We start from the raw sequence: 9,232 nt of genomic DNA, 5'->3' as shown, positions 1-9,232 counted from the left end.
TCCTCTATGTCGTCGCCGTTAGGCTTGATGGCTCCTTCTATCGTCGTTAGAGATGCAGTCCAGGGTGAGACTTTTCTCCCCGGATAGATTTTTGTATTCGGCGGCTTTGCACTGCGGGCCAATTCGCTTGGCCATCTGGAGCATATTGAAAGCTACGCCCCTGGCCACCAGGTCAGGTTTGGAAGCTTAAACTATACGGCTGATGTCCGCGGAGACTTGATCTTCGATGGATTCGAGCCTCTGCCTTGTGTGTCACGCGGTCACGATGAGTACGATTTAGCTCTACCATCAGAGAGTCTTCAGGAAATCGCACCGGCAGCCGCTCCGACCCTCAATTCGGAGCCAGTTGTGCCGTCCGTGGACGGGTGGATGGACCCCGCCACGGAGGCCTTACCCTCAGCGGCGATCGAGCCGAACATCGACCTTACCTTGCATGAGAGCCATATTGTTAAACTGCCGGATCTTTCTCCGGCCACGGACTCCGAACCGCCTGCGCCCGATCCTATTAAATCCGATTGGGCGCCGATCATGGAGTTTACCTCCGCGGATATGTTTGAGCACTCGCCCCTTGGAGACATACTGAACATACTAAGGTCCCTCTCCTTGTCAGGAGGATCCTGGCCGAACTATGTCCGGCAGGATTGGGATGCAGATGACGAAGAAATTCGCCGCCCACCCACCACCCACTTAGTAGCCACTATCGATGACTTAACCAACATGCTCGACCTCGACTCCGAAGACATCAACGGTATGGACGACGATGCAGGAGATGAACAGGAACCACTGCCCACAGGGCACTGGACGCCCACTTCATCACATGACGTATACATGGTGAACACACCAAAAGAAAACGACGATGAGGAATGGAAGGACGCAACGAAGGGTTGTCCCCTCGAGAAGCAGTCAAAGCGGTGGCATAAGCGCCGCTCCAAATCCCGCCTCGACAGAAACAATGATCATATAGACCCAGCGTTAGAGCAGGGTGAACCATCACCGGATCACGGCAATACGAAGAATCAAACCGAACAACCTGACTCTGTCAAAGATAATAGTCCGGATGACCTCACACCGGACAGACACCCGGAGCAACACAATGCCCGTCAAAGGCTTGTTGCCACCGCGAGGAGTCTAAAAAAGTAGAAGCAAAGACTCAAGGCTGCACAAGACACACTCGGAATCAGATGGAGCAAAGTACTCAACGCAGTAGCGAAGTACGGCGGTAATCGCCCCACCAAGAGCTACCCGAAGCGGAAGTTGCTACCTGAATTCGATGAGGAGGCCTTAGATCCCCCGCAACCAAAAATTGAAATGGCCACCTGGCCGGATAGACGTCCTCACGGCCAACATAGAGCGGCAAACAACGCCACACATAAGCCAATACGCGATCCACGTGAAGGCTCGCATCAAAAGGACGGTGCAACCAGATCCATCTATGGACCATGCAAGCGCGCTCCAGCATACGATGCAACACAATAAACATCCGAACAACGCGGTACACTCAGATACAGGGGTGCTGCACACCCCCTATGTTTCACCGATGAGGTGCTGGACCATGAATTTCCAGAGGGATTCAAACCCGTAAACATAGAGGCATACGACGGAACAACAGACCCTGGGGTCTGGATTGAGGACTATATCCTCCATATCCATATGGCTCGAGGAGATGATCTCCACGCCATCAAGTACTTACCCCTCAAGCTCAAAGGGCCAGCTCGACACTGGCTTAAAAGCCTCCCCGAAAACTCCATTGGAAGCTGGGAAGAGCTCGAAGACGCTTTTCGGGCAAATTTTCAAGGGACTTATGTCCGACCCCCGAATGCGGACGATTTGAGTCATATAACTCAACAGCCCGGAGAGTCAGCCCGAAAGCTTTGGAACATGTTTCTTACTAAAAAGAACCAAATAGTTGACTGTCCGGACGCCGAAGCCTTGGCAGATTTTAAGCATAGCGTCCGCGACAAATGGCTTGCCAGACACCTCGGCCAAGAAAAGCGGAGAACAATGGCAGCATTAACAAGCCTCATGACCCGCTTTTGCGCGGGTGAGGACAGCTGGCTAGCCAGGTGCAGCACCAGTGACCCAAGTACATCCGAAGTTAGAGATGAAAACGGGAAATCATGATGTAGCAAAAATAACAAGCGCCGGAATAAAGGAGACAGCCCGAGGAGCACGGCGGTAAACGCCGGATTCAGAAGCTCTCAGCCAGGTCAGCAAAAGCTGCCGTCCAAAGGTGCCAGAGATGAACTGTCCAGCCTCAACAAAATTCTGGACCAAATATGTCAGATTCATAGCACCCCTGGTAAACCCGCTAATCATACCCATAGAGAATGTTGGGTCTTCAAGCAGTCCGGCAAGCTCAACGCCGTACCCAAGGGGGAGGATACACCAAGCGAAGACGAGGATGAGCCTCTCAAGCAAGACACTGGGGAACAAAAGAAATTTCCACCAGAAGTCAAAACAGTAAACGTGTTACACGTGATCAAGGGGAGAAACAAAGTGGCACTCCCAGATAAATATGCCCAAGGGCCTATCACCGCGGAGTCCCGCCACTGGTCATTTCAACCGATCACTTTTGACCATCGGGATTACTCAGCAAGTATCTGGCATGCAGGATGGGCTGCCGTGGTGTTAGACCCAATAATTGACGGATGCCACTTCACACGAGTCCTGATGAACGGTGGCAGCAGTCTAAACCTGATATATCAGGACACAATCCGCAAAATGGGGATAGACCCAACAAAAATTTGCCTCAGCAATACTACCGTTAAAGGAGTAACGCCAGGCCCAGGGGCTCATTGCACGGGCTCCCTGCTACTAGAAGTTATATTCGGCTTCCCCGATAACTTCCATAGCGAAAATTTAACCTTCCACATTGCTCCGTTCCAAAGTGGCTATCAAGCACTACTTGGATGCGAAGCTTTCGCTCGCTTTAATGCAATACCGCATTACGCTTCCCTCACGCTTAAGATGCCCGGTCCGTGTGGCATCATTACAGTAAATGGAAATATTGAGTGATCCCTGTGCGCCGAGGAGGGTGCGGCTGCCTGGGCAGCCGCACACTAAAACGGCCTCACCAACTAAAGTATTCAATAGGTCGTCAAGACCACGGACATGGTTAGACGAGTCCGGTGCATCTATATGAAATTTGTACAGGTTTGATGGCCACACCCCTATCACAAACACAAGGGGCTCAACACGTGCAGACAAGTGGCAATTTTTACTCATCTTGAAATTTACATGGTTTCTTTAAAACCTACCTTTTTGCACGACAACTTTTCACCTAAGTTCCTCTCTTTTACAGATGACCACCGTGCTACACCCGTCCAGGATACGGCACAACGGAGATACAGGCGCAGACGTGCAGCAGGGGCCCGTCCCAAGGATTCTTTTTAGATTAAGACCCTGCGTCAACCTTTTTTTACTGTCTCTTGTTGATACACATCCCTCGGATTCTCAGTACAATTGAGAAGGATGCTGGCGTCTTGGCATGTGGCCACGTCAGAATAATGCACGTACCTGGACACCAGGGGCTTCTTACAAAGGGCACTGATTAGGCCCGGTTCATACCATAAAGACCGAATACCTTAGGGAGTGTTCGGCGTCGCGAGTTTGGCCCTATATGCATCAGCTCCGAATCATGTCTTTGGTCAAATGTTGGGTTTGCCCGGCTCCTATGTTTGGTACCTTACGTTCCGCTCTATCGGCTAAGGTAGCACTAGGAGAACTACTGCGATTGTGCTCTGGGTCATCCGTACGAGCACCTTAGTAGAGAAAGCCGAAAACTGACTGTCATGATATACCGTGAGACTGGTCAACCACTCGATGACCTATCGGAATGTTAGAATTCCTCCGCCTTAAAGAAGGGCCGTTTCCTGGCCAGGCATGTACGCACCCCGAATTCGGGAGAGTGCAGAGCCACCAGGGGCTATATAGTAGCCCCACAGTCAAACTCCTATGGCTAAGTGAAAGTGTTAAAGCATTATAGTCCGGTTGCCTCGTTCACTGCGCTATCAGCTCCTTAATAGGACCAAGACATTGGGTTAAGTGTGAACACGCATCTTCTGCGAACACCTCCACATTATATGCGTGGGGGCTGAAGCCGATGACTGCAATCTTTCAGGTTATACACACGTATACATAAACGGCCGCACAGGAGGCATCATATTACTTTTAGGAAAAAGTATAAACACAGCCTTAATAAATTTCATAAAAACATTGTGTTTAAAATGGGAATACATGTCACTCAAACATAATATTCTTCAAGCACTGGGCCTCTATCAAACGAGCACCCTCGAGAACCTCTTCGAAATAGTGCTCGGCAGCCACTCGGCCTATGGCCGAACCCTGCGCCGCAACAGTGGTAGCATCCATCTCCGCCCAGTATGCTTTAACACGGGCAAGGGCCATCCGCGAGCCTTCTGTGCACGCCGACCTCTTCATCGCATTGATGCACGACATCGCACCACGGAACTGCTGCACTAAACTGAAATAGCTGTTCGGCTTCGGCTTTTCCGGCCACAGCTGATCCACGACAGACCTCATGGCGAGTCCGGACAACCTATTGAGTTCGGCCCATTCGGCCAGCTGATCAGTCAACGGAAGCGGATGCTCTGGAACGTTAAATTGTGACCAGAACAGCTTGTCCACTTCACGATCTGTTTGATCTCGGAAGTATTTGGCCGCATCGACAGCGCTCGCCGCCAAGTCCATATATGCGTCTGCCAAACTCCACAGCCGATCCAGAGGGGCATACCGCGGATCTCCGAACTTCCTCCGCAGCATAAAGGGCTTCCTAGCCGCAATATCCCCTGCTTCACGCAGCTCCTCCTTCGCTCGGTTTACTTTTTCAAGGAACTGGCAATGGTCGGCAGTGTCTTTTAACTTTACGGCTATCTTGGCCATCTTCTCTTTGCTCTCGCAATGCGCGGCCTTCTCGGCTTTCAACTCTTCGTCTGCCTTCAAAGCGGCCGCATTACTAATCCTTGCTTGTTCTTTGGCTCGGGCAAGCTCCACCCGCAGGGTTTCCATGGTGGCATCTCCATCTGCAGTCACAACATATTAAAGATACTGGCATCATGCTGCTCTTACTATGTGGCATTCACCAGAAAATACCACTTACCCCGTGCCTCATCAAGCCTCTTGTTAACAAGCTCGATGTCGGCATCCGCCGCATCCAGTTGCCGCTTCAGTTCGGCAAACTCATGAGTCCAGCTAGCCACCGGAGCTCCCACTACCTGCACATTAAAGCGGTATGGTTATTGCCTGGGACTACGATCCTCTGTTTGCCGCCGTTCTCGGCGACAACCAGAGTCTCAGGGGCTACTATCTACACAGGGCACACCTAAAAATGTGCGGTACCATCACAAATGTACATCATTTTACGTACCTCAAAGCCTGTCAGTAGACTCATAAAAGCATCATGCAACCCGCTTTCGGCGGATGAAATCCTTTCCATCACTGTACCCATCAATGTACGGTGCTATTCCGAGATGGCCGCTCGCTTCAACAGCTCTCTCAGTACGTCCGACCGCATACCAGACGGTGCCTTACTCTTCTGTTTGCTCTCTTCGAGAGCCGGATGCTGGGGACTTCGGGTGACCATAGGATTATCTTCTGGCCTCACCGGATCCAGAGAGGCCCTCCGTGAAGACACTTCAAGGTCGCCCGCTTCTTGAGCGGAGGTGTCCGGGGGAGGCGTTTCGCTCTCCATCATCTCCGGAAGAAGATCCCCCGAAGACGAGCTCTGCTGAGAAGGGCTAAGATCCGAACTGCAAGATAAATACTTCGGTTATTTTCCTCAGAGGTAAAGTAATATATATTCACTATTAAAGTACTTTTTAATTACTTACAACTCGTTATAGGGCTGATCCCCGCGCGCACTTTGTGCGGCAAGAGCACCCTCCAAGGCAGGACCCTCTGGTGGGGATTTCTTCTCCCGCTTGGAAACCTTGGTTTCCGGATCTTCAGAGGCAGTCCTCTTCCTTCCCCGGGGTGAGGGAATGTCAGATTCCTCCCCTCGGTTATCCTCCCTCACGGAGGCGCTCGTTCCCTCGGTCGGAATAGGTAGTGGTGGAGGCCTGCTTTCGCCCTCATTGTTCCCCCCTTTGTCTTCCTTTGAGGGCTCCGGGCAAGGTGCTAGCTCGAGCATCTTTTCCAGTACCGGATTTTCCAAACCCTCAGGAAGGGGGGTCGAACACCGAATCATCTTCGCCTTTGTTATCCAGTCCTGGTCAAAGAGCGATCTCTCAGAATAACGTCATGATAAATGAAAGACGGTGTGTTCGGCTAGAGGATAACTTACTTGGTCGGCGGTGCGGTTGCTGCTCTGGCCCACGTCCTCGGTAGTATTCGGACACTCTATCTGGGGTCCGAAGAATGATCTATACATCTCGTCATGCGTCAGGCCGAGGAAATTTTGAATAGCGCGCGGTCCTTCTGGGTTGAACTCCCACATGCGAAGAGGCCGGCGTTTGCATGGCTGGATTCGTCGAACCAGCATGACTTGCATTACCATAATCAAACTAAAATCTCCTTCGAAGAGATCTTGAATGTGGCTCTGCAGTGCAGGAACGTCCTTGGTTGGACCCCAGCTCAGCCCTCTGCTAATCCATGACATCAGTTGTGGTGGAGGGCCGAGCGGAAAGCGGGGGCAGCCGCCCACTTGGCACTTCTAGGAGCTGTGACGTAAAACCACTCCCGTTGCCATAATCCGGACACCTCTGGAATGGAACCCTTTGGCCATGGAGCTCCAGCGATCTTGCTTATTAATGCGCCTCCGCACGCTGCATGCTGCCCGTCGACCATCTTCGGCTTCACATCAAAGGTCTTGAGCCACAGGCCGAAGTGAGGGGTAATGCGGAGGAAGGCCTCACATACGACAATAAATGTCAAGATATGGAGAAAGGAGTCCGGGGCTAGATCATGGAAATCTAGCCCGTAATAAAACATCAACCCCCTAACGAAGGGATCCAGAGTGAGGCTTAGACCTCGGAGGAAGTGGGAGATGAACAGGACATCTTCGTTGGGTTCAGGAGTAGGGACGACTTGCCCTCGGGCAGGAAGCCGATGCGAAACCTCGGCGGTCAGGTATCTGGCCTCCCTCAACTTCTTGATGTCTTCTTCTGTAACGGAGGAGGGCATCCATCGGCCTTGAAGGCTAGATCCGGACATGATTGAAGATCCGGAGCACCTGACCTGGGCTTTGGGTGTTAGAGCTCGAGGCGGGGGAAGGATTCGATTGAGCATGGGAGGGAAAAAAGTAAAAGCCTTGTCCCTTTATAAAGAGGGTGAATATCAAGCGTCCTCTCCGTAGCCGTTTGGGACTTGCCTATAATCTAGGAGTCCTAGACACGGTTGGGTTACCCACGACCGTATTGATGAGAACCCCGTAATTAGGGGAACACGATCTCTGCTTTGACAAGACGTCTCAAAAACTACCTTGCGTTATGTGCGGGGCTAGCTAAAGGAAACGGTTCGAATAATCACTGGGCCATGACATAATGTCGTGTTGCCAAAACAAGTCAGCAAATTAGATTTGCGAAAATATTATTCTCTCTACGGTGGTATGTGGAACTTATTTTGCAGGGTCGGACACTATCCTTGTATTCAAATTCTCACGTGATGTATTCAGAGGAGGAACCCGCCTTGCAATGCCGAAGACAATACTGCGTGCCGGACTCATCGTCATTGAAGCCTGGTTCAGGGGCTACTGAGAGAGTCCCGGATTAGGGGGTCTCTAGATAGCCGGACTATATCCTTTGACCAGACTGTTGGACTATGAAGATACAAGATTGAAGACTTCGTCTCGTGTCCGGATGGGACTCTACTTGGCGTGGAAGGCAAGCTAGGCTGTACGGATATGGATATCTTCTCCTTTTGTAACCGACCTTGTGTAACCCTAACCCTCTCCGGTATCTATATAAACCGAAGGGTTTTAGTCCGTAGGACAGAACAACAATAGACAATCATACCATAGGCTAGCTTCTAGGGTTTAGCCTCTCTGATCTCGTGGTAGATCTACTCTTGTACTACCCATATCATCAATATTAATCAAGCAGGACGTAGGGTTTTACCTCCATCAATAGGGCCCGAACCCGGGTAAAACATCGTGTTCCCTGCCTCCTGTTACCATCCGCCTTAGACGCACAGTTCGGGACCCCCTACCCGAGATCCGCCAGTTTTGACACCGACAAGGAGGAAAATGGGTTTAAGTCTTTTATGAGTAAGCTCAAGGGTAAATCCAAGAAGCACTTTGTTGCTCTCTTGGAACAACTTGGTGAAGCCAATGACATGATCGAGGCTCACGAAGAAACCATCTCTAAGATGGAAGGGCATAGTCGTGACTATGCCGATGAGATATTAGATCTCTCTAATGCGCTTGAGGAAGTGCGTGGTCATCGTTTGACTCTTGAGGAGTCACACAACGATGACCATGCTAAATTACAGAAATATCTTGATCATGCTCTTGTTGCATCTCGTGTGCTCAATTACGAGAAGGCTAAACTTTGGGTTGACCATGCTAGACTCAAGGAGGATTTTGACATACTTGACAAGGCTCAAAAGGCCTTGAAGGGCGCTCATGCTAGCCTCAAAGAGTCTCATTATCAACTCCAAGTGAAGCTAACCAAGGAGAAAGCCACATTTCCTCATATGGTTTTAATTGATAATGCAAATTCTTCTAACTCGCGTTGTGAGCATGTGCATCTTGTGGAGGAGAATGCCAAGTTGAAGGAGCAACTTGAGAAAGGCCTTGTGTCGTGCATACAAGGTGAGAAGAACCTCAACGACCTTTTGAGCAATCAAAAGGAAGTTGTGGGTAGGGAGGGAATTGGGTTTGCACCCAAGTCCAAGAACAAGAAGAAGAATGATAAGGCCAAACAACCTCCTCCTCTCAAGCAAACTTTTGTGAAGGAGGGAGATGGTGTTTCTAAGGAGAAGAAGAACAATGTGAAGGGTGGCGGTGTCAAGAAGGGAAATGCCACCCCTTCCAACAAAGCCGGCGACTTCAACCTATGTGTTATGCCGCGCTAGCGATGGGCATGTTTATGCCAAATTTGTTGGTTCTCCTTATGAGTACATTGAATGGTCTATTTGGGTTCCTAAGACCCTTGTTACTAACATCAAAGGACCCATTACAAAATGGGTACCTAAAACCAAGCATTGATCTCTTGTAGGTGTTTGCTTCTGGTGGGGGATCATGGTTGCTCGATAGTGGAGCCACAAATCATATGAC

This window comes from Triticum urartu, chromosome 7A (assembly GCF_056163025.1).
Source record: "Triticum urartu cultivar PI428250 chromosome 7A, HENAU_Tu73, whole genome shotgun sequence".
NCBI classification, from domain to species: Eukaryota; Viridiplantae; Streptophyta; class Magnoliopsida; order Poales; family Poaceae; genus Triticum; species Triticum urartu.
The sequence above is the reverse complement of the archived record's forward strand: the minus strand, read 5'-3'. Positions refer to the sequence as shown.